At 33.4% G+C, this 27,474-nt stretch overlaps 2 pseudogenes; both read left to right on the forward strand.

Moving 5' to 3' along the window:
- Positions 1-1,167: 1,167 nt before the first annotated feature.
- Positions 1,168-11,988, forward strand: LOC107866267 (annotated as a pseudogene).
- A 918-nt stretch (positions 11,989-12,906) lies between these two features.
- On the forward strand, positions 12,907-19,733 carry LOC124896706 (annotated as a pseudogene).
- The last annotated feature ends 7,741 nt before the right edge of the window (positions 19,734-27,474 follow it).

The following is a 27,474-nucleotide window of genomic DNA, read 5'->3' on the forward strand; positions in this document are numbered from 1 at the left end:
TATTATGAGCCTTGTCCTAAATATGTATACTTGACAAGATTATATGCTGTCACTTGGCTAATTATGGTGCTTCGTCCTCTGCTTTGGAAAATAGTCAAACATAAGTTTTTAAATTATTATTTTGAGATAAGTAATAAATTGATCAGTAATTAACTTAAGCATTTTTAGTTAAAGTTTTCAAATGGGATTCTATTTTTAAGCAAATGGTTTTTTTACCTTTCAAAAGAATAATGTATTTTCATACTCAAATATTATACATAGAGATTATTATTATTATTATTATTATTATTATTATTATTATTATTATTATTATTATTATTGTTATTATTATTATTATTATTATTAATAATAATAATAATAATAATAAGTAATTAACTTAAGCCTTTTTAGTTAAAATTTTCAAATGGGATTCTGTTTTTAAGCAAATGATTTTTTTTCCTTTTAAAAGAATAATTTATGTTCATACTCAAATATTATACATAGAGATTATTATTATTATTATTATTATTATTATTATTATTATTATTATTATTATTATTACAACTACTATTACTAATACTATTATTATTATTATTTAATATTAAAATATATTTTATAATATTGAAAAGGATAAGTTATGAATATTATTCCTATTATTATTATTATTATTATTATTATTATTTAATATTAAATTTTATTCTATAATATTATATAATATTAAAAAGGATAAGTTATGAATAGTTAGAGTTTATTTAGAATTCTTCAATATTAGGTTCCTAGTTTCAAGCTGATGATAATTTTTAAATTATAAAATCTAATATTTTTAAATTTGAATATATAAATATATCTATTCTTTTAATTCAATTTTTTTATTACAATATTTATAATCTTATCCTGAGAACAGCCATGTGCTTTTCTATTGTGTTGCCACTTGATTACTTCTGATACTTTTAGTTTTATTTTTATATATGTATAGATATTGATTCTTCAGTAAGCGGAAGTGTACATTCTAGTCATAAAACAGAGACAAACATAATTTTTTTAGCTAGTGTCACATCTCAGTCAGTTAAATAGGATAGACATGAATTCATTGGTAAGTGTCATATCCTAGTCAATAAAACAGACATACATAAATTCTTCAATGAGTGTCACGCCCTAGTCAGTTAAAAATAGAAATGTTATGACAAATGTTACATCCGAGTCAATTTCCTTCTTATACGTTAGTCATCCAAAAAATATATGTAGGAGTAGGACTAAGAAAAAGAGAGTATCAGAAAGTGAATACAGTTCTCTAACATGAACGCTCTTGCTGCCACCAATCGTAACTTCCGCCAAGCGCTCGAATTCTTGGCTTGGATTTCAAAATTGAAAAGAGTCTTCTTATTCCTTTAAGAGAAATTAAGTTTTTTTTTTAATTAATCATATTAATGGAGAGAGCTATTATTTTCACTCCAAAAATCTCAATTATCATGATGGTGCATGTTTGATCAGGTGGAGTGCACAATTCCTAAGAATGATGGAACGTTAGTTCCTATGTTGGATTCAGAGTGCAGCATGATAATGCTCAGGGTCCTATGAAAGGCGGAATTAGATATCATCCTGAGGTAGTTCAATGTGTGCCTCTTTCCGATAATTCTTTTGGTCAATGCTTGTTGGTTATCTGCAGGAGCGAAGCTAAGAATTTTGTTAAGCATGTTAAACAGTTTAATATATATCTATGAAAGAAGAAACAACTGATCTATACACACAATGAAATTTTTGACGCCTTGGATCTATGTAGCTACGCACTTATGATGATTATTCATAGTGTAACTTTGTAATCAGATCTTCCATTTTTTGAGAACTTTATGCCTAATCAAATTAGGTGGATATGACATGGCAAAAATTATTGATTGGGGTTTTGTATAGAATTGTAAATTTGCAATCTACCATTTTGTGATTTCTTTGTTGCATGATATTGGTTCTTGTTCAAAGAGAATCTTTGTATCTTAGTCATGCTACTCTTGATGTTGGTTTTAGAGGGGCAGGTGAATTCTTGGTGTATGTGTTAAAGGTAAGCTTACCTTACTCATATTAGACCATCTCGACTTATGAAGAGCGAGATTGCCAGAGGGTTGGTTATTGATGCTAGATTTTAGCGAAACCAAATTCAATTAGAACTGATAAGTTATTTGTACTCTAGTTTCAGTAACATTCACCACAATGCATATAGGCATTTCCATGAAAAAAATTCACGATGTATCTGTTGGGTTCAATATGTATGAAAAGTGTGAATGGAAAAATGGAGGAACCAAGTGGAGGAAAAAATTGAGAAAACACTATTATGGAAAGTGTACTCTAAAATGGAAAGTCTGCTAATTCTCCCACATTGGTGGGAGAATGTGTCTTTCAAGTGTTTATATTAAGAAACACTTATTCTACTTGGTAAGTGAGACAAGAAATAAGAGGTGCCTTGTGCCATCTTTGTCGCTCGCTCAACTTGGCTTCAAATTGATGACATGTATCTTTTTGGACAAATTTATTTATCAAAAATTTAATTCAAAAAAAAACAAAGGGAAAAATGCAACAGAAACTTTTCTGTGGTTTTGATACTCCATTAACGTGTATGCATGCCGTGCAAAAATACTGTTTCAAAATGCTGTTTCAGAAGGGATACAACCCTTCGACGAAATGACACACTGATTCGTAAAATGATATGCCTGTTTGGATGGTTGTGACTATTCGGAAAAGACACACTTTTTGGACGAACAAATATGACTTTTCCAGAAGGGATATGACCTTTAAGTGAATCATTGCCACCTTTCAGAAGGGGCACCTGATGACTATATAAACCTGCTTTCATCCACAGGTTTAGACATAAAATTTTTTGAATATACAAACACTTCTTGTCTTTAAAAATATTCCGTGTGATCAAATAATCGTTGAGTGAGTTCGAAGAGATTTCAATTGTTTGAGGTATCGCTACAGTTGGTTTGTTTGGACATTTTATCCTGGGAGGAAAATTCCGCAACCTCAGGTACTTGAGGGGAATTATTTCCTTAAGGACACTCCGTGAATTCAGAGGACTTGGCCATATCTGTTTCATCTTATTTTTCTGAAAAACACACTTCTTAGAAAGATCACTTTGATCTTGTGTTGAGGGTGTTGTTGTACTTCATAATGTTCTTGTTTTATAATTGAACTAGTGTTGAAGTTATTCTGTTGAATTACAGATTTTGTGTACCCGAAAATATTGTAAAAACAACAATCTTAAGGAAATAATATCGGAATCTGTATAGCTTGGTTTCTGGATATTAAAGCTTTAAGCTTTCTACCCCGTTTGAACTTAACTAGTGATTTGAAGACATAAAATCTGCATCACAAGTTAAAGATCACTCGGTTGACGATTGGAAGTCATAAAAACTCCATTGTTAAACTAGAAACAAGAGATGTTTAAAGTTGCTAAAACTTTATTAATAGTATTTTGATATGCTAAAGTTACTATTTTGTTGTTACATGAAAATGACTACGGATAGTCAAGTGCATGATGTTGCAACGACTATGGCAACAACTAGTGTTGCCACAACGAGTCGTACGAATGCTCCGCCAGCAATGGCACCAGCAGAGAAACCCAAAAAGTTTACGGCTATTGACTTCAAAATGTGGTAGCAAAAAATATTTTTCTACCTTACAACTCTTTGTCTTCAAAGGTTCATATTTGAGGCAGCTCCAAAGGTGCCCGAGGGAACCTTTGAACAAGAGCGATTTGTAATTGTGGAGGCTTGAAAAAACTCGGATTTTCGTTGTAGGAACTACATCTTGAGTGGTCTCCAAGATGATCTCTACAATGTGTATAGTGGAACAAAGACAACAAAAGAGTTGTGGGGAGCGCTGGAGCGGAAGTACAAGACAGAGGATGCAGGAACTAAAAAGTTCTTCGTTGAAAGATTCATGGAATATAATATGACAGACAACAAGTCTGTTGTCTCCCAAATGCAGGAACTGCAAGTGATCATCCATAATCTCCTTGCGGAAGGTATGATTTTGACAAATGCCTTTGTTGAATAGTTTAAAAATGTTCTTAGTATTCACATAATATTTATTGTAGGTTTGATCGTGAATGAAGAGTTTCAAGTAACAGCAATAATAGAGAAGCTACCACCCATGTGAAAGGACTTTAAGAACTATTTGAAACACAAACTTAAGGAGATGTCTGTCGAAGATCTAATTATAAGATTGCGCATTAAAGAAAATAATAAGGCTGTAGAAAGAAGGTCGAGAGAAAATTCTACAATGAATGGATCAAATATTGTAGAAGACGACCACAACTCCAAAAAGCGCAAAAAATTTGGACATGAAAGCAATCAACCCAAGAAGAAATTCAAGAAAAAATGCTTTAATTGTGGCAAGATTGGTCAAAAGTCTACGGATTGTTGTACCCCAAAGAAAAGGAAAAAGAAGGACCAAGAAAATATTGCTGAGTCCAAGAAAGAAGTGGACGATCTATGTGTTATGCTGTCCGAATGCAACTTGGTGGGAAATCCTCGTGAATGGTGGATGGATTCCAGTTCCATCCGCCATGTTTGTGCTAATAAGAAGTTATTTGCTGTTTTTTCTCCTGCTCAAGGGGAAGAAAATATATATATGGCCAACTCCGCTACTGCAAAAGTAGAAGAAACGGGAAAAGTATGCTTGAAAATGACTTCAGGCAACGTGTTGACACTCAACAATGTCCTGTATGTACCGGAGTTAAGAAAGAACTTGATTTCTATGTCACTTCTTTACAAGAACAGATTCAAATATGTATTTGTTTTCGAAAAAATTGTACTTAGTAAAGGAGAAGAGTATGTAGGAAAAGGCTACCTCAATAAGGGCCTATTCAAAATGAATGTAATGAATGTTGAAATCAATAAAAGTTTAGTTTCTTCTTACTTGCTTGAGTCTTATGATTATGGCATGAACGATTAGGACATGTCAATTACAAAACGCTGCGTAAACTGATTAACTTAAAAGTTTTGCCAAACTTTTAGTGCAATATGTGTGTGGAATCAAAGTATGATAAGCATCCGTATAAGTCCGTTGAAAGGAATTTCAATCCCTTAGACTTAATCCATACTGAAATTTGTGATATGAAGTCAACACCATCTCGTGGTGAAAAAAAGTATTTTATAAATTTTATTGACGATTGCACTAGATACTGTTATGTCTATTTTCTAAATAGTAAGGATAAAGTAATAGATGCGTTTAGGCAATATAAAACTGAAGTTGAAAATCAGTTAGAGAAAAAGATCAAAATGATAAGAAGTGATAGGGGCGGAGATTATGAATCTTCCTTTGCACAAATATGTGTAAAGAATGGAATTGCCCATCAAACTACAACCCCTTATTTACCTCAATCTAATAGAATTATAGAAAGAAAAAATCGAACCTTGAAGGAAATAATGAACGCCTTACTAATAAGTTCAGGATTACCGCAAAACTTATTGGGGGAAGCTATCCTTACGGCTAACCGAATACTCAATAAATTGTCCCATAGTAAGACACAATCAATTCTATATGAAAAATGGAAAAGAATGAGACCTAACTTGAAATATTTCAAAGTGTGGAGGTGTTTAGCGAATGTTCAAGTACCTATGCCAAAAAGGGTAAAGATAGGACCTAAGACAGTGGACTGCGTGTTCATAGGATATGCTAAAAGTAGCAAAGCATATTGATTTTTGGTTCATAAATCCAAACATTCGGATATCAATAAAAATATGATAATTGAATCAGATAATGCTGAATTGTTTGAAAATATTTATCCGTATAAAATTAATCATGAATAGTCTAGTAGGGGGTCTACGCTACTTTGAGATAAACTAAGTGAGAATGTACATAATGATGAAAATCCTACACATCAAAGAACGTCAACTTTGTTTGGATCAGATTTTATAACAGTTCTCTTAGAAAAAAGCCTCAAACTTTTAAAGAAGCGACATCGTTGTCAGACTCATCCTTTTAGAAAGAGGTAGTCAATAGTGAGGTTAATTTAATCTTAAGCAACCATATATGAGAGTTGGTTGGTATTTCTCTGGGAAATAAATCTTTAGGTTCTAAATGGATCTTCAAAAGAAAAATGAAAGCGGATGATACTATAGACAAATACAAGGTACGACTTGTAGTAAAAGGCTTCAAACAGATAGAAAGCCTTGATTACTTTGATACATACTCACTAGTAACAAGGATAACGTCGATTCGAATATTAATTACCTTGGAGGAGGTATATGGTCTTGAAATCCATCAAATGGATGTAAAAAACAACATTCCTGAATGGAGAATTGGAGGAAGAAATCTATATGGAACAACTCGAGGGTTTTGTGATTCCAGAAAAATAAAATAAGGTGTGTAAACTTGTTAAGTCATTGTATGGACTAAAATAAACACCTAAACAATGGCATGCGAAGTTTGACCAAATTGTGTTAGCAAATGGGTTCAAGATAAATGAATGTGATAAGTGCGTCTACATTAAAGACGCTCCAAATCACCAAGTAATTATTTGTTTATATGTGGATGATATGTTGATCATCATTAGAGATACTTCTGACATAAAGGCCACAAAGCGAATGCTCGAGAGCAAATTCGATATGAAAGATGTTGGAGTTGTGGATGTGATCTTAGGAATAAGAATCCATGTAACTCCACAAGGATTGGCATTGTCACAGTCTCATTATATCAAAAAAGTACTTGAAAAATTCAAGTATTTGGAATTTGGTATTACCAAGACTTCATTAGATGTGAGCATTGCACTTCAAAAGAATGAAGGCGAAAGTGACTTACAATTGGAGTATGCAAGAGTATTGGGATATTTAACGTATATAATGAATTATACACGATCAGACATAGCATCCGCTATTAGTAAGTTGAGTCGGTACACGAGTAATCCCAATAAAGCTCATTGGGTGGCAATGAAAAGAGTTTTGGGGTATCTTAAATACACCTAAGACTATGCTTTGCATTATAATAAATATCCTGCGGTACTTGAAGGATATAGTGATGCAAACTAGATCACTGGTTTAAATGAAGTAAAATCCACGAGTGGATACGTATTTACAATAAGTGGAGGAGCATTCTCTTGAAAATTATCCAAACAGACATGTATTGCTCGCTCTATGATGGAATCAGAATTTATCGTGTTATATAAAATTGGTGAAGAAGAAGAATGGCTTCGGAATTTCTTGGAAGATATTTCTTATTGGCCCAAACCATTGGCATCAGTGTGCATACGCTGTGATAGTCAAACAACAATAGGTAGGGCAGGGAGCATAATGTACAATGGTAAATCTCGTCACATAAAATGGAGACATAATATTATTAGAGAACTTCTCTCTAGTGGAATTACACTATTGACTATGTAAAGTCAAAGGATAATGTGTCGGATCCACTTACAAAAGGCCTATCTAGAGAAGGAGTTGAAGGACATCCAAGGGAATAGGTTTACGGCCTAGGACAAGTCAGCATTGCAGTAACTCTACCTAGCAGACTGGAGATCCCAAGAGTTAGGTTCAAGAAGATCAAATAAAATTGTGTTTGACAGGTTTAACATCGTCAATATACCTAACCCATTCTCATAATATAGACAATGTTTAGTAAATAAGGATAAGACTTAAGGTGAAAAGTTTTTTAATGAATATCTAAATTTGGCAGATTTGATCAAAAAGTTTAATCTATAGGATTGAACGTCTAAAAATCATCTATGTGAGGGCGAAGTAGATGCCGCTTCAAGTAGAATGTTAGTAAAGGCCTGTTCTCTAAGCTCTCATGAAATGGGGACGTGTTCATGGCTGAAACAAACAAAACCGTGAGAACCATAAATGATAAAAGTCTGGTTTATGACATATGTTATCTAGGTGTACATTAAAGCTCGACGGTTCAAAGATATCAAATCTACCAATTGACCGAGTGCATCCGATACATGTTCACTACGAAAAGTTCAAAGGAAAACCCACTTATCCAGATGCAATCAGTCTTTGCTTGATGATCACATATATGTCCGTAAAGTTTTATGAAAAAGTAGCTATTCCCCATTCATGTGGGGGATTGTTGGGTTCAATATGTATGAAAAGTGTGAATGGAAAATGGAGGAAACCAAGTGGAGGGAAAAATTGAGAAAACACTATTATGTAAAGTGCACTCTAAAATGGAACGTCTATTAATTCTCCCACATTGGTAGGAGAATGTAACTTTCAAGTGTTTATATTAAGAAACACTTATTCCACTTGGTAAGTGAGGCAAGAAATAAGAGGTGCCTCGCATCGTCGTCGTCGGCGCTTGACTTTGGATTTGGATTTTGCAAATGATCGATCGATGAGATCTATCTTTTTGGACAAAACTTATTTGACAAAAATTTAATCTGAAAAAAACCAAAGGGAAAAACGCAATAGAAACAGAAACTTTTCTGTGGTTTTGATCCTCCATTAATGTGTATGCATGCAGTGCAGAAATACTGTTTCAAAATGCTATTTCAGAAGGAATGCAATCTTTCGACGAAATGACACACTGATTCGAGAAATGATATGCCCGTTTGGATGGTTGTGACTGTTCGAAAAAGACACATTTTTTGGATGAACAGACATGACTTTTCCAGAAGGGATACGACCTTTAAGTGAACCATTGCCACCTTTCAGAAGGGGAATACGACCTTTAAGTGAACTATTGCCACTTTTCAGAAGGGGCACCTGATGGCTATATAAACCTGCTTTCATCCACAAGTTTAGATATGGAATTTTCTGAATATACAAACATTTCTTATCTTCAAAAATATTCCGTGTGATCATCTAATCATTAAGTGAGTTCGAAGAGATTCCAATTGTTTGAGGTACCATTACAGTTGGTTTGTTTGGCCATTTTATCCTGGGAGGAAAATTTCGCAACCTCGGGTACTTGAGGGGAATTATTTCCTTAAGGATACTCCGTGAATTCGGAGGACTTGGCCATTTCTGTTTCATCTTATTGTTCTGAAAAACACACTTCTTAGAAAGATCACTTTGATCTTGTGTTGAGGATGTTTTTGTACTTCATAGTGTTCTTGTTTTATACTTGAACTAGTGTTGAAGTTATTCTGTCAAATTACAAATTCTGTGTACCCGGAAATATTGTAAAAACAACAGTATCAATAACTCTTGTGATGCAGCAGTTGAGATACTTTAGACATGGAGCATTGGTTTTATAAAAAAGGAAAATGATACAATAGCCGTGCAGTGGGATTTAGCTCTTCAGATTTGCAAGAATATTTTACAGTTGGAGGTTCCCCACATATCATTTTTGGTTTTTATTGCATCTGGCAATAATAAATCTAGTAATAAAAGTTAGGAGTTGTTTTATTAGCTCTGTTTAGACTTTAGTGTTTGTTGCAACTAATTCTTAGTCGTTGTTGTTACAATTACGTTCAGTGAGGTGTTATGCTAGAAGCTATTTCAGTTGATTAAACACTTACATGTAATCATAGGGATAAATGTGAGATCTAGTGAACTACTAATTTATTTTAAAAGACAATTAATATTTAGTATTGGAACAAAAAGTTTCAGAATATATCGAAATTGCTACAAATTCACACGATTGAGATGTAGTTGATCGATTATTCTGATAATCAACTCTTGTTTACTGGTTGAACATTTGTATCTGGAGGAGTTCTCTCTTTTGAAGTTAATTTAAGTTCTACAATTTACATCCTTCTACAAGATCATGATCATGCAAGTCTACTACCATTTTATAATTAAAGCTCCTCTAATACTTTTTTTAATTTGAGATGTAATAAAATTTTTACAATGTTGACACTGATGAGGTAAATGCCCTTGCTCAACTGATGACTTGGAAGAATGCAGTAGCCGACATTCCATATAGGGGAACTAAAGGTGGAATAGGCTGTACCCCAAAGGATTTAAGCGTGAGCGAGTTGGAGCGACTTACTCGTGTTTTCACACAGAAAATTCATGATCTACTTGGAATTAATACTGATGTGCCTGCACCTGATATGGGCACTAACGCACAAGTTAGTAACATAATTTCTATTTCCAAGTTCAGCATAATAGACTTCATTTTGGAGCTTTAGAATAAGATGCAAAGTATATAGTCTATGTGATGCTTGCTGTCAACAGACTATGGCCTGGATTTTGGATGAATATTCAAAATTTCATGGTCATTCACCTGCAATTGTGACTGAAAAACCAATTGTAAGTTATTCATAATATGCTATTATGTTTTAAGACTTCTCCTATATGCATATAACTGAAGCAATTTTATGTATGCCTCTTGTAATCATATCCTTTGCCCCATTTGTTTAGGATCTTGGAGGATCATTGGGCAGAGAAGCTGAGACAGGGCATGGCGTCGTCTATGCTACAAGAGCTTTACTTGCTGAATATGGGAAGCATGTTAAGGATTTGACTTTTGCAATTCAGGTGGTATACAATTACTACTAGCACATTTCATTTCCTTGCCAGGCTATTCCACAATATTTGGTCAATATGCATAATGCCATAAATATGTATTTGGATTCCTTAGGGATTTGGAAATGTAGGAGCGTGGGCAGGAAAGCTCATTCATGAGAGAGATGGCAAGGTAGTTGCAGTGAGTGACATAACTGGAGCGGTCAAGAACCCCAATGGGATAGATATGCCAGCTTTGCTTAGTCATAAAGAAAAAACAGGAAAGCTCATTGATTTCACTGATGCGGATATGATGAATTCTGATGAATTTCTAACACATGAATGTGATGTTCTCATCCCTTGTGCTTTGGAAGGAGTTTTGAACAGGTTCAACCTATATCTTTCTCTGAAATTTATTGCTTAATTCTTGGAATTTGCATTTTTGTCGAGAGAATGGAAAAGTCTATGTCAGCGATTTGTTCCAAAATTATTTGGGCATATGCTGCAGCAAATAAAAACTTATCCCTTTATTGGTGAACTAAATGTACTTAATGTAGCGTATCTTACGTGTCCTTGTATGTTCTGATCTGTTTGTTGTTTGAAGAGAAAATGCTGATAACGTCAAGGCCAAATTCATTATAGAAGTAGCAAATCATCCTACTGATCCAGATGCTGATCAGGTATCACTTTTTTTTTTCGGGACTCAAGTCTTTTGACTAGCATGACTCATATTTTTCTCCCGCAATTGTTTTCTGCAGATTTTATCGAAGAATGGAGTAGTAATACTTCCAGATGTTTATGCCAATGCTGGAGGGGTGACTCAGTTATTTTGCATGGGTTCAGGTAACTTTTAATATTTAAGCCTTCCCAGATATTGTTGTCATTACAACACAGAGCACTGTGAAGGGTTTATGTTGACAAAGTATTTGAAACAAAAAAGTGTTGGGAAATGCAATAGTATGTTGATTGAAAATATTGCATCTTTATCAAGCCTGTCTTTGTAAAGCTATTTGTCTAGAAAAAATTACGTAATATAGTTACTAAGTTCACCGACAACTTAAGGTGAGTGTAGAAAACTATTTACATCAGATGATTTACGTACATAGATTGTTTGTTTCTCTATATTGGTCTTTAGAGTTTGTTGGGAGTGCAGAATAGGAATTGGAATTTGAGGCATATTCAAGTTTCTCAAAGCTCCAAGTCTCGCATTAACCGATTTTTGAAACGTGTAGTCTATTCTATTTTTATCTGAAAATCAAGAAAAAACTGAGATGTTGAGATAATTTAGAGTTTTTATTCTCAATATCTTCATTCATATGCATAATATTCAAGGATTTATGTGGGATGAAGAGAAGGTTTATAGGGAGCTTAAGAAATACATGACAAGAGCCTTCCATAAACTCAAGAGCATGTGTCATTCATACAATTGCAATCTTCGGATGGGTGCGTTCACATTGGGGGTGAATCGTGTTGCTCGCTCGCGCCACACAATTAAGAGGTTGGGAGGCATAATTGCACTTTTTTCACAGTATAAGTACACATCCTGCAGCAGATTATTCAATCCGTCTTGCTTCCCTGTACGAACCATAGAATGCTCTACAAACTGAAATGTGTACTTGAATTCTTATTAAATACAGAAGTGAATGAGTTGTCGATTGCTTTGGATTTATGTCTTTTTCATTTGAGAACTTGCAGCAATTTGGTCCTGCCACCATTTTCTTGTTAGTTCAGGTCCGTGACCGTCCTTCCTCTCATTTTCTAGCACGAGGATTGCCTGTTATGGAGCAAATATACTAAGGGCATGTTGAATGCATAATATTGCATTGGTTCATCTTTACTCTTATATGGAAGGAATAGTAGATTTGAAATACCTCTTCTATTCCAATTTGTTTGGCGCTATTACCTTATTAGTCCATTTAAAAAAGAATAACACATTTTTTAATTTGGAAACAACAAAATTTAAGCTTTTCATTTTGCCTTTAATGCATATAGTTTTAGTAGTTGCACAAATGTTATAACATGTTTAAGATCACAAGTATCAGAACATCTTATAGCTATACAAATGTTATAACATGTTTCTAGCCATAAGTTTTAAAGTCTTCATTTCTTTCTTAAATGTCCCTCCGAGTCAAACTGACAAACAAATTGGGTCGAGGGATAGTCTTTTAACCTCCGATAGTATCCTATCTGGTGCAATCAAATATGCCATAATTGTATGGACATACATACTAAAAGCAGCAGGTTTCTAAATTTTTTACTCCAAACTCGTTGGGGTTCAAGGACCCAAAAAAAGAACAGAACATGTTGATACATTGCTGGTGCCAGTAGTTTATCCCCTTCTCTGATTAAATAAGTCACCAAAAGTGGAAGCAGATATGGTCAGGAAGACATGGGCTGCCATGCCCCTGACATTGCAGAAAAAAGTTGCAGAATTGGATACGCTTTATTTATTTCAGCATGGGCCGTTTGCATCTTACCCTATCACCATCTCATTTAAGAGGAGAAGATTACTAATTTGAGCCAAACCAGAGAGTTACTAATAATAATGGCTGCTTTTGCTATTACTTCATTTACACACACACCTTGCACCTCCCATCACTTCAAGAAGAAACAATGGCCTCATCAAGCCAAGTCCATAAAGATAACAAATGTTATGACTCCAAAAGTTGAAGAGCAAACACATTTAAACGTCCTTGAAATCAAAGACAGATCTAATTTACTGATTGATGATAATGCAAAACCCACAAGGAATAATGATGAAGTACAAGGTGATACAAGTTCATCTGAGTCTCAAGATCTAAGGTATTCAGACGAGCGATGGAAAAATGGGACATGGAATCTCAATATGCTTGTGAAAAATGGCAAAATGAATTGGGATGCTGTCATAGTTGCAGGTAAACAAAGAACAAATATTTCAACTAACTAAAGCACAAAGATGTTTGTGTTGGGTCATAGTCCTTTGTCCCTTCCTATGTGGATAAAATGAAGCCCAATTTGGTCCAACTCACTTTTGCCCATAGGCTCATTACTATGGGGCATATATATTGATCTTTTTAGGTCTTATTCACTATCATAAAAAGAGAGTTTCAGCAGCCAAAGAGAGAAAAATAAAGCTGATTTTCGTACCTAAATTTCAGCCACAGCTGTCAACTTCAAATTGTGATTCCCGCTTGGTTTCTTGTACGATTGAGCTGATTCTTGGAATGCTTGTTCCTCTCATCTCAATATTTGATTAGGAACTGACGGAGCTTGATTTGGTGGCCTGTAGCTCTTGTTCTTCATCCCCAAACAGTAGTTACATTTTTGGTGCTTTCACTCCTTTATTTCTCTAGTGTTTGGTGCTGTGGTTTATGTATTGTTTCTTGTTGTTTGACACTTGTTTGGTGACCATTTTGGAGGACAATATTGTAACTCTTTGTTGATTATAGTGGAGGTTTGGTCCCGTAGCTTTTTACTCTTCACATTGAAGGGTTTTCCACGTAAATTTGGTGTCTTGTGTGATTGCCTTTATTCTTTCCCTATCTCATTTGTGTGGTAATTCGTTTGCTTCCATATTACTTTGTTTTGCTTGGTTTTCTTATCTCCTCTTGGTTCAAGTTGAAAGGGAAAGTTTAGTCTTGGGTATTTTTCACTGCTACCCTGTCGGGCTCTTTGATTGTGTACCCGTCTTTCCTAACAAGTGGCAACAGAGCATTGATTGTTGTTGATTATAGATTTGAATGATGGAGGAAAATATGAGAAAGATGGTGTGTTTGAATGGTAGTAACTATCATACTTGGAAAGACAAGATGAAAGATCTTCTATTTGTCAAGAAAATGCATCTACCGGTGTTTGCATCTACTAAACCCGAATCCATGATAGATGAGGATTGGGAATTTGAGAAATTACAGGTTTGTGGCTATATCAGACAATGGGTTGAAGATAATGTTAGAAATCATATTGTGAATGAGACACATGCTAGAAGTTTGTGGGAGAAGCTCGAGACACTTTATACTTCGAAGACTGGCAATAACAAGTTGTTCCTGCTTAAGCAATTGATGAATATCAGGTATAAAGAAGGCAGTCCTATTTCTGATCATAGAAATGATTTTCAGGGTGTCCTTGACCAGCTGTCCGAAATAGGTGTAAAGTTCGATGAAGAAATTCAGGGACTTTGGCTTCTTAATACTCTGCCTGAATCTTGGGAAACTTTTCGAGTTTTTTTGACTAATTCTGCTTCCGGTGGTATTGTAACTATGAAATATGTTAAGAGTGGTGTCTTGAATAAAGAGATGAGAAGAAGATCTCAGGCCTCATCTTCTTTATCTTCACACTTTGATATTTTGGTTACTGAAGAGAGGGGGAGAAACAAGTTCAGAGATTCAAATGATAGAGATAAAAGTAGAAACAAGTCAAGGTCCAAATTCAAGAATGTTACATGTGACCATTGCAACAAAAAGGGTTATATCATGAAATATTATTACAAACATAAGAGAGATATAAGACAGCAAAAGAAAGAAGGCGATAATGAAAATTATGTTGCTGTTGTTGCTAATGATGATCTTCTTGTTGCTTGTGGTGAGAATGCCATTAATCTTGTTCGCGATGAGTTTAGCTGGTTTGTGGATTCTAGTGCTACTTCTTATGTTACGCCAAAGAAGGAATTATTTATTTCTTATACTCCAGGTAATTTTGGGATGTTGAAAATGGACAATAATGATGAAGTTAAAGTACTTGGCATTGGCACGATTTGTTTGGAAAGTAACAATGGTTCCAAACTAGTTCTCAATAATGTCAAGCATGCTCCAGATGTTTGCCTGAATTTGATTTCTGTAGGAAGTCTTGATGATGAGGGTTATGTTAATACCCTTGGTGCTGGCCAGTGGAAGCTTACTAGAGGTTTGATGATTGTGGCTTGAGGTGACAAGTTGTTTAACTTGTACGTATTTTAGGGCTCTACTTCCAGAGGCTTGATAAACTTGGTGGAGAATGATACTTCATCAGAGTTGTGGCATAGAAGGTTGAGTCATATGAGTGAGAAGGGGATTGATAGTTTGTCTAAGAAAATTTGCTTTCTGGAGTTAAACAAGCAAAGTTGAAGAAGTGTGTTCATTGCTTAGCTGGTAAACAGAAAAAAATTTCTTTTCAGAGTCATCCGCTTTCAAGAAAGCTCGATTTGTTGGAGTTGGTGCATTCTGATTTGTGTGGTCTTTTTAAAGTAAGGTCTCATGATGGTGAACTTTACTTTGTGACTTTTATTGATGATCATTCTCGCAAACTCTGGGTATTTTCTTTGAACTCCAAGGATCAAGTACTTGATGTGTTCAAGAATTTTCAGGCCTTGGTTGAAAGTCAGACAGGGAAGAAGTTGAAATGCATCCATTCAAATAATGGTGGTGAGTATATTGGTCCTTTTGATAGATATTGTAGAGAGCAGGGTATTCGGCATCAAAAAACTCCTCAAAAGACTCCTCAGTTGAATGGCTTAGCAGAGAGGATGAACAGAACACTAGTTGAGAGGGTTAGATATATGCTTTCAGATGCTAAGCTACCAGATTTCTTTTAGCCAGAAACACTTAATACGACTGTTTATGTTATCAATTTATCTCCTACTATTGCTTTGAATGGTGATGTCCCTGATAGAGTTTGGTCTGGTAAGAATGTTTCTTATGATCATCTTAGAGTCTTTGGGTGTAAATCTTCTGTTCATGTTCCTAAGGATGAAAGGTCAAAGTTGGATGTTAAAACTAGACAGTGTATCTTCATTGGTTATGGTCAAGATGAATTTGGCTATCTTTTCTATGATCCAGTTGAGAAGAAATTTGTTAGAAACTGCGATGTTGTGTTCCTTGAAGACCAAACAATTGAAGATTTTAACAAAGCTGAGAAGGTTGATTCTCAGAGTAGTGAGAGCCTAGTTAATGTTGATCCAGTTCCTTTGACTACTGCTCCTGAAGAAAATCTTCATGATGATAAAAATCAAGTTGATAATAAAGATGATGATCATGTTCAGAATGACCAGCAAGAAGTTGTTGATGCTCTAGTGCAAGTTGATATGGTTGATCAGCAACTAGTTGTTGATGCTCCAGAGAGTTCTCTCAGATGATCTACAAGAGAGAGAATACCTTCATCTCATTAGTCTCCTAGTGAATATGTACTTTTGACTGATGGTGGAGAACCTGAGAGTCTTGATGAGGCCATGTAAAGTGAAAAAAAGAAAAGTGGTTTGATTCTATGGAAGATAAAATTAAATCTTTGCAAGATAATCATACCTTTGATTTGGTTAAGCTGCCTAAAGACAGAAAAGCTTTAAAAAATAGGTGGGTTTTTTGGGTAAAGCATGAAGATGGTAATCCAATTCCACAATACAAAGCTAGATTAGTTGTGAAGGGATTTAACCAGAAAAGGGGAGTTGATTTTTATGACATATTTTCTCCGGTTGTAAAGATGTCATCCATTCGTGTGGTTCTAGGCTTAGCTGCAAGTCTAAATTTAGAGGTTGAGCAAATGAATGTTAAAACTGCTTTTCTCCATGGTGACTTAGATGAAGAAATTTATATGGAGTAACCTGAAGGTTTTGAAGTCAAGGGAAAAGAGAATTATATTTGCAAATTGAAGAAGAGCTTGTATGGTTTGAAACAAGTTCCTAGGCAGTGGTATAAGAATTTTCGTTCCTTTATGAGTCAGCAGGTCTTCAAGAAGACTACTTCATACCATTGTGTTTTTGTGCAAAAATTCTCTGATGGTGACTTTATTATTGTGTTTCTTTATGTTGATGACATGCTTGTTGTTGGTCATAATGCTTGCAGGATTCAAAAGTTGAAGCAAGAGTTGAGTAAGTTTTTTTCCATGAAGGACTTAGGGCCAACAAAGCATATTCTTGGCATGTAGATTGTCTATGATAGAAAGGCTAAGAAGTTGTGGTTATCACTAGAGAATTATATTGAGAGAGTACTTCGAAGGTTTAACATGGACAAGGCTAAGGTTGTCAGCACACCTTTAGCTATGCACTTCAAGTTGAGCACGAAGCAGTGTCCTTCCAGTGATGATGAGAAGGAAGATATGAAGAAAGTTCCTTATACTTCAGCTGTTGGTAGTTTGATGTATGCAATGGTTTGCACAAGACCGGATATTGCTCATTCTGTTGGTGTTGTTAGTCATTTTATTTCTAATCCGAGAAGAGAACATTGGAATGCTGTTAAGTGGATTATGAGATATCTTTGTGGCACTTCTATCCTGAGTTTGTATTTTGGTACAGGGAAGCCTAGTCTTTGTGGTTATGTTGATTCAGATGTGGAAGGTGATGTTGATACTCGCAAGTCTACTTCAGGGTATTTGGTTACTTTTGCAGGGGGAGCTATGTCTTGGCAATCTAGGTTGCAAAAATGTATTGCTCTATCTACTACAGAAGCTGAGCTTATTGCTGCCGTTGAAGCTTGTAAAGAATTTCTTTGGATGAAGAGATTCTTGGGGGAACTTGGTTGTGCTCAAGAGAGGTATGTACTTTATTGCGATAGTCAAAGTGCCATACATCTTGGCAAGAATTCTACATTTCATGGTCGGTCTAAACACATTGATGTGAGATACCATTGGATTCAAGATGTGTTGGATTCTAAGTTGCTTGAACTTGATAAGATTCACACGGATGATAATGGCTCCGACATGATGACTAAAGCTTTGCCAAGAGGGAAGTTTGAAGATTGTTGCATGATCGCTGGGATAGCCGCCTCCTCCACATAGTCGGGAGAGGGAGAATTGTTGGGTCATGGTCCTTTGTCCCTTCCTATGTGGATAAAATGAAGTCCAATTTAGACCAACTCACTTTTGACCATAGGCCCATTACTATGGGGCATATATATTGATCTTTTTAGGTCCTATTTACTATCACAAAAATAGAGTTTTCAGCAGCCAAGGAGAGAAAAACAAAGCTGATTTTCGAACCTAAATTTCAGCCACAGCTGTCAATTTTAAATTGTGATTCCCGCTTCGTTTCTTGTCCGATTGAGCTGATTTTTGGGTTGCTTGTTCCTATCATCTCAATATTTGATTAGGAACTGACGGATATTGATTTGGTAGCCTGTAGCTCCTGCTTTTCATTCCCAAACAGTAGCTGCATTTTTGGTGTTTTCACTCCTTTATTTCTCTAGTGTTTGGTGCTATGATTTATGTATTGTTTCTTGTTGTTTGGTACTTGTTTGGTGGAAATTTTGGAGGAAAATATTGTATCTCTTTGGTGATTATAGTGGATGTTTGGTCCCGTGATTTTTTACTCTTCACACTGAAATATTTTTCACGTAAATTTGGTGTCTTGTGTGATTGCCTTTATTCTTGCCCTATCGCATTTGTGTCGTAATTTATTTTCTGCCATATTACTTTATTTTGATTAGTTTACTTGTCTCCTCTTGGTTCAAGTTGAAAGGAAAAGTTTAGTCTTGAGTATTTTCCGCTGATACCCTGTCGGGCTCTTTGACTGTATTCCCGTATTTCCTAACAGTCTGAAGTGAATTAATTTATTCTTTAATGATGTTGTAGAAGCAAAGAGGAGGAAGTTTCTTGAACTATTCCCAGAAGAACCAACAAATCAAGAACCTATGGTCTTTAGAAGTTCTGTCATACCATGGTGGGCATGGATGGTGCATTCTCACCTCCCTGAAGCTGAGTTGCTAAATGGTTTGCATTTATAATCTTATGAAATCTTAGAAATTTATTTGATAAAAAAATTATCTAGCAAAAGCACACAAAGGATTATACTCCCAATGTTTCAATTCATGTGACATGGTTTGATTCGGTACAAAGTTAATCAAGTATAGAATTTCTAAAACTTTGGTCTTAAACATTGTCATAACATTTTTGTTGCAATGAAAGCTTCTTATCAAAAGTAAAATGAGAAATTTTTAGTTTGATTTTCAAATATAGAAGCATATAATTTCATTTTAAACGGACTAATACAAAAATAGTGTTACATAAACTGGGACAACCAAGGGAACATTACTTATTTCGAGTAAGTTATTTTTAAGTTTATGACTTTGCAGGAAGAGCTGCAATGGTGGGGGTTTTTATGGCCTATCTAGTGGATGTTCTAATGGGGCTTAACGTGGTAGGCCAAATGGGAATTTTCTTATGTAAAATTGCTCTCTTGGCAACAGTTGCAGGTGTAATTTTGTTTAGGAAAAGGATAAATTTTGACAACTTAAAGAAGCTGGACGATGAAGCAACATTTTATGATAAGTAATGGCAAGCATCATGGAAAGATCAACCTTCTACTAATGGTGATTCCAAGCAACACAGAGAATATCCTTTTTTTTTTGCTTGTAGATTTTCCTTGCAGAAGATATCCTGGAGGAGTCTCAGAAAAGTCTTAATGAGATTAGGTGGTATTGGAAGGATAATTGACTTGTCTTGTATTTGTCAGACCAAGACTGCTCAATTATATACCAGAAATATGTTATATTTGGGAGATTTACTTTAATATTTGTATCGTATACCCTCAAAATTTGGAGTAGAAATACTCCCTGTCCAAGAAAAAGATAATGAAACAAATTTGAATCTGCTCTCATCCGCGTGACATCATCAAAACTAGATTGGAAATGGAAGCGCGGCCTAACATGCTTTGTTTTGATGTAGTGAAAAAGCTTATTGTGTTATAAAATAATAAAGAATAAATAAAAAGAGTAGAGAGATCATCAGATTGATGATTTACAATGAAGGAAGCCCTTCTATTTAGGAGAAATTTACTCCTAGTTTCTGACTAAAAGACAGATACTTCAAATCCTGATAAATATCAACTAAATCTTGATAGATCTTATTAGATCTTATCTATAATCTTAATAGACATTCACTATAATGTAAATACATTTATAACACTCCCCCTTAAATGTCTAATTGATAGATAATGTATCTCGTTGAAACCTCACTAGAAAAAACCTAGTAGGAAAAAAAATCTAGTGAAGAAAAAAGAGTACACATCTCTAACAATACGTATATAGACTGGCTCATTAAAAACCTTACAAGTAAAACCCAGTGGGACAAAACCTTGAAAGGTAAAAAGAGTACAACACGTATTTTCTCCCCTTGATGAGAACATCAATGAACTTTTGCATTCTGATCTTGTGCACCATCTTCTTGAAATTTACAATTGGAGGAGACTTGGTGAATAAATCAGCAACATTATCACTTAAGTGAATCTGTTGCACATTAATATCGCCATTCTTTTGTAGCTCATGTATATAGAAAAACTTTGGCGAAATGTGCTTCATTCTATCTCCTTGAGTCCTCCCTTAAGTTTTGTTGTGCATGTTGCATTATTCTCATAAAAAATCATGGGTACTTTGTGACAATTCAAACTACATTTTTCGTGAATGAGATGTATTGTGGACCTCAACTACACACACTCTTGGTTTACTTTATGAATAACTATTATCTCAGCATGGTTCGATGAAGTGACTATGATAAACTGCTTTGTATATCTCCAAGATATGACAGTATCCCCACATGTGAACATATAGCTTATTTGAGATCGAGCTTTATACAGGTCAAATAAGTACCCAGTATCAACATAACCAATAAGTCAAGACTGCATGCTTTAAAATAAAATAAGATCATGTGTTTGATCTCATTTCGATGTATCCTAGTAGGGGAAAAACTATACCTTGCTAACAAATTAATTCAAAAGGCTATATCAGGTCTTGTAGTATTTGCAAGATATATTTTGTCAAGGAACAATATTCAACATTTCATGTGTGACATCTTTAAGTGTATGGAGTGAAAATCAAATAAGTTTTCACTTACCAAGATGCACCCCTTCATGTCACTTGATAAATATTTCTACGTCAGCATGCTTAAATAAACGTAGAGTTTGGATCCTCATAATCTTTCACAATATTATGCCAATATTGTATCAAAGATATTGATGATATATCATTTCTTATTAATTCACAGTATGACATAACATTTTGAGATCTCATCACGTTATTATTTTCAGGTACCCGAACCTCTCATAAGGTTTCATAAAGGGTTATGTCGTAGGCTCTTCAAGAGAACATTGCCTTTTTATTATTATTATTTGCTCCTTATTCTTTTCAAGAATTCTTTAATTTGGAATCAATTGGTCAACCATGATTCACGCATGCATAGACATTGTCTTTTAGGGACACAAAATAGGAGCACTTATAGCTTAAGATGCTGTCGACATTTAACTTGAATTATCTTTTGAATGAGGATCTGATGATAATTCCTAACGTATTTCTTAGCTGCTTATAATCTCCCCCTTATGTTAGAATAACTAATATACATCCTCCATCTTCTTTGAGAAATCCATATTTGTGCATCATGGTATATTCATTAATCGTATACCATATATCAAAACTATTAGATGAAATATATAGTTGGTTCCAGACCTTGAACTAATTAAGAGAGAAGAAATAATCATAATATACTGGTCTAATGCATACAAGTGTTATTATATAAAACATATCATATTTCAGACCAACATAGGAAGCTTTGCTCTCATTAGAAATGGTTTAGCTATTTGTCGAAGACATTCAATGGCAAACCATCATCAAGATTATCTTGATTAAACAATCTGAAAGTTATGCTCTTAACTCAATTTTATTGAGCAAACAACTTTATGAATGTCAAACGCAGGTTGACAATGAATGTACATGTGATCATCTTATTAATGCATCTTTTCAACATATCACATGATAGGTGAACGGACCCTTATTCACCTTTTATACTTTTATATTTTGAGGAATCCAATCCCAATATTAGTTGGTCCAACCAACTTATCATGAGAACAAGCAACATTAAAAGTAATGAAGAATTTTCTAATTCTTCAATATATGGTCAATACTCAGTATGCACATCTTTGGGATGTCGCAATCGTTCATATCAATTTATGAGCTTTTATTCTAGCAAACTTCAAGTTTACCATGACATGTACCTTTTACTTTAGTAAATTTCATATTTACTATTACATGAATAGATTTTAGATTTACTACTTCAAAAGTAGATTTCAAAATTATCAGCCTCTTTCGGAGGTGAGTTGTGATACCATCACAATCAAGTGCACATTTGCATTAATAAGCTTCTCATTCTCCAGGAATGGAAGATAATCGTGCCTTAAGCCTATCAAATTACGATAGCTTTAGCATCTTTTAAGATATTTCTAATTTAGGAGAAAATCAAGGCATACATATAGTTGTAGAGAAATTTTCTCTAACATATATTATAATCATAATAAGTGTGAAAATATTATCACTTTTGATAATTATTATCATATTATCCCTCCACGCTTATATTCGTACGTTGAATCATTTGTCTTTTTTCAGACATATTAAGCATTGCTGCCACATTCACTTCAGGGAATGAAGCATATTCAATAAGACACATATCATGACTTTTCATGAAATACATATTATTTTGCCTCAGTCATCATTATATCATCAATATAATGCATTGACATTCAAACTCAAAGTCTGATCCATATAAAGGCATCTTATGCATAAATCGATATTGAAACTTGAACGCAATATTTATATCTTTCTTTTTCGGTGCGATAAGATTTGAATCTACCGTCTTATTCTTGATAGGTTGAAGCTACTAGGATATGTAAATTGTTACCGAAACCAGATGCTTACATCAAAGAGCTATGTAATGTATTAGCAAACCTAGGCAGAAAAAGAAGTACAAGATATAACACACTGGTAATAATAACAAGTTTATATAACAAATTTGCTTAATAAGTTTATATGATAAACTTTGGATCTTTCTCCACCAAGCATCAACTTCCGTGTTCTATTTACCAAAAAAGTAAGCAAACAGAATGAATTTTTTATTTGATACAGTACGGGATACTTGACATCCTTAATTTCTAATAGTGATTTGCACAAATATCAATATGTAAATTCAATTTTAATATGATAAAAGATTATCAAACTCAAATACTTATCTTTAACTTGTGATGGTTGAGTCTCGAGCTGATAACGTGTTATGAAATATAAAGAAATGACAAGAAGAATAAATAGAGAGAAGAGGAGAGACTTATTTATTTCTCTTGAGGGATGAGTTATCATCAGATTGATGATTTACAATGAAGGAAACCCTTCTATTTATAGGGGAAATTTACTCTTAGTTTCTAACTAAAACACAGATACTTCAAATCCTGATAGATATCAACTAGATCTTGATAGGTCTAATTAGATTTTGATAGATCTTATCTATTATCTTAATAGACATTCACTATAATGTAAATACATTTATAACATATTGTTGGTTATAACTCTACTTTTTCATAATTATGAAATGACGTTTTTAATTTCAAGTTGCGGTAGATTAGATTTATTAAAGAGTTTTAAATATTTATTTATTCAAAAATCTTTTTTAATTGATTTAGTAGCCTAAATTTAGGCTTATTTTACGGTAGTGGATAGTTAGCAAGCTATATGGGCAATTTAGTAGCCTAAATTTAGGCTTATTTTACGGTAGTGGATAGTTAGCAAGCTATATGGGCTAAATTTAGGGGTTTTACCTAGCACTAAATAGTTAACTCAACTTATAAATAAATGAGATAACTACATGACTTTACAAATATAGATTCTTAATTACCTTATTTAGCCTAAAGCTGTTAATCAGGTCGGTCCGGTTCAAATCGGCATCGACCCACGAAAATTAACCAATTTTGGTCCGAATCCGATATCGGGTCAGTGTTAACGGGCCGATCTGGTCCGGGCCTAAACAGTAATTTTTTATCAAATGCATCGAAATCGGCCCACTTATGAATTATCCAGTTTTGACCGATCAAAACAGGTCAATTTTTATTTTTTAAAATTAAATTCATAATTTCATATTTTTTCAATATATACACACCTATATACATTTTAAAAACGTTAAACAATATACATACAATATATGTATACTAAATATATACTACTTTAGAAAACATATACACATGTATACTTTAAATAGATACTAGTTTAGATTCTATAGGAAATATACGCACATATATACATACAATACAATATATACTACTTTAAACAATATACATACAACATATATACACTAAATATATATTACTTTAGAAAACATATACAGATGTATACTTTAAATAGATACTAGTTTAGTTTCTATAGGAAATATATGCACATATATATGCACAATACAATATATACTACTTTAAACAATATACATACAATATATATGCACTAAATATATACTACTTTAGAAAACATATACACATGTATACTTTAAATAGATACTAGTTTAGACTCTATAGGAAATATATGCACATATATATGCACAATACAATATATATACTACTTTAAATAATATACATACAACATATATACACTAAATATATACTACTTTAGAAAACATATACACATGTATACTTTAAACAGATACTAGTTTAGATTCTATAGGAAGTATATGCACATATATACGTACAATATATACATTACATATAATACTACTTTAGAAACATATACACATGTATACATTAAATATATACTATTTTAGTCTATAGAAAATATATTCACATACATGTAGAATATTTACTTCTTTAAATACCACTTGAAATAATATACATACATCATATATACACTATATATATACAACGTTAGAAAATATATAGACATGTATACGTTAAATATATACTACTTTAGGGTCTATAGAAAATATATACACATATATGTAGAACATATACTACTTTAAATACCACTTGAAAGTTGAAATATATACATTACATATTATAGTACTTTAGAAAACACATATATACATACAAGATAACAATGCATGCTACTTAACATAATAATAGTTGAAGTTTTGAACATATATACATTATATTTGAACTTAAAAGATATTTAGTTTTTCATTATGTGTATATATGTTTGTTATGTTTATTACTTAGTGTAAAGTTTGACAGTAATATATTAAAATTATTTAATTCAAACTAGAAATTCAATTTAAATGAAAAAATTACAAAGTAAGGAGTGAATGAATGTTGTATTTTATTGATTGCAAAATATCCAAAACTTATAATTAACATGAATGAAAAATCTACAAATTTTGCATTATTTTTTTCAACTCGTTCATGTTAATATTAACGGAAACTGCCATAGGATAGTCAAAATCAATGGGGGCAAAACTATGCATTGGACTTGATTGTGCTGAGTTCTCCCTTGAAGTCAGAATTTCTTCAAGATTCTGTTCGTCTTTCGGTTCCACCTCCATTCTTTAATTTCTTCGTTTCACAATCTCTAAGGCAAACTAGAATATTCATCGCATTGCTTCCCAATGAGTGTCCGTTATCTCCAAGCTGTTGTCGTCCCTAATAAAAGCGCTCTCTGATGCAATGATTGACATTGAAACATTAAATATATCTCTAGCTAATCTTGAAAGCACATGATATTATCTTTCACTATTCTTTCACCAATCCAATGCGTTGATCCTTGTTCTACGATCCTCTATTGGCTGTCGAAGATAATACTTAAGCTCTTCTCGAGAAGTTGTGTATGTTGAAGTCTCAACCCTGTCCCAAACATTTAAATCATAAAAGTAATCAGGAAAACCACTATGTGCCAGCCTTTTAGAAGATGATGGCTCCTCGAGAGAGACAGTTGGACTGATATTTGTCGGTACAACTACATCAAGTAAATCGACATAATGGTTATATAATGCTTCTATGTAAATGTTCGCATTATTCATAGCCGTAAACAAATCTAGTTTTTCTTCATGCTCTATCTCTAAGGAAGTATAAATAATAGAACTAAAGTCGCACATAGTATTATATTTCATACATGGATTTAGTATAGCACGAACCAAATAAATTGGAAGAAGCGGATAAAAATATTTTTTAAATTTAGCAAACATAGCACTAATAGCTTCTTTGTAACCTTCTCTATTCTTATATTCTTTGAGCAAACAAAAAATGTCGGCTAAATAAGCTAAAAATATTGCAAATAGTAGGATAATAAACATTGGAAAATTCAATTGTAGCTATATTAATTTTTTTTCAAAAACTTAACAAGATCATCAATTGCAGCCCAATCAGAATCATGTAGCATACACTTAGGAAAAGAATCAAAATATTGATTAAAAGTCATTGTAATAAGAAATTTATAAGCAAGACAAGTTTTTAAATAAGTATAAGTAGCATTCCATCTAGTATCACATTCTTCCGACATTAATATCGGTTTAAGTCCATTTTGTTCACATTTAACTTTAAATTCTCTTACTCTTTTTCTTTGATTATTTCCTTGAATAAATCCAACAACAAACTGGACCTTTTCAATATAAAGCTCAAAAAATTCAATACCATCTTTTACAATTAAGTTATATATATGACTAACACACTTAACATGAAATATTTTAGGTAACGACGGAGAAAGGTCAACTTTTAACTTGTCAACAACAGCCTTGTTGTTATATGCATTATTAAAAGAAATACATAAATTTTTTTTTCAATACCATAGTATTTTGCAATTTTAGTAATAGATTCAGAAATAAATTTTTCAGTATGTCTACGATCTTCATCATACCAAAAAGCTAGAATACGTTTTTGCATAACAAAATTATTATATATCCAGTGATAAGTAATGGTTAAATAATTATTTTTATTAACAGCATGACCAAGATCGAAAGTTAGAACAATTCTACATGAAATATTTTTTAATAATGTAGATAAATAATAAATATATTGTGCATGGAGTCTAAAAATATCAGCCCGATAAATACTTCTAGGAATACCATTAAACATAGGATTATAAATTGCTTGAATATAATGAATAAAAGCATCCGAAGAAGCAAAAGTGAAAGGCAAAGAACTCACAACTATCATTTTTGCTATTTCTTTCCGGTCCTTTATTTTATTATAATTCTTAGTTAATTGATCGGTTGTTGGGTTCAATCTAGTTTGTGTTGGCCCACCAACAGCCTCACCACCTTGTGTAATAAGTAGCTCTCTAGCGTGATTATCTCTTATATGTTTCATCAACGAACCCGTACCCCTTTGATTGCCTCATCTTTTATGCTCATATACAATTTCATAAATATTGCGTTTCAGCTTAGTTTGTCCTTCTATTTTCTTAAAAAAATTTCATGCAATACTAGTTCTTCTACGAGGTCTTGGGGTACGGGG

This window comes from Capsicum annuum, chromosome 3 (genome assembly GCF_002878395.1).
Source record: "Capsicum annuum cultivar UCD-10X-F1 chromosome 3, UCD10Xv1.1, whole genome shotgun sequence".
In the NCBI taxonomy this organism is placed as follows: Eukaryota; Viridiplantae; Streptophyta; class Magnoliopsida; order Solanales; family Solanaceae; genus Capsicum; species Capsicum annuum.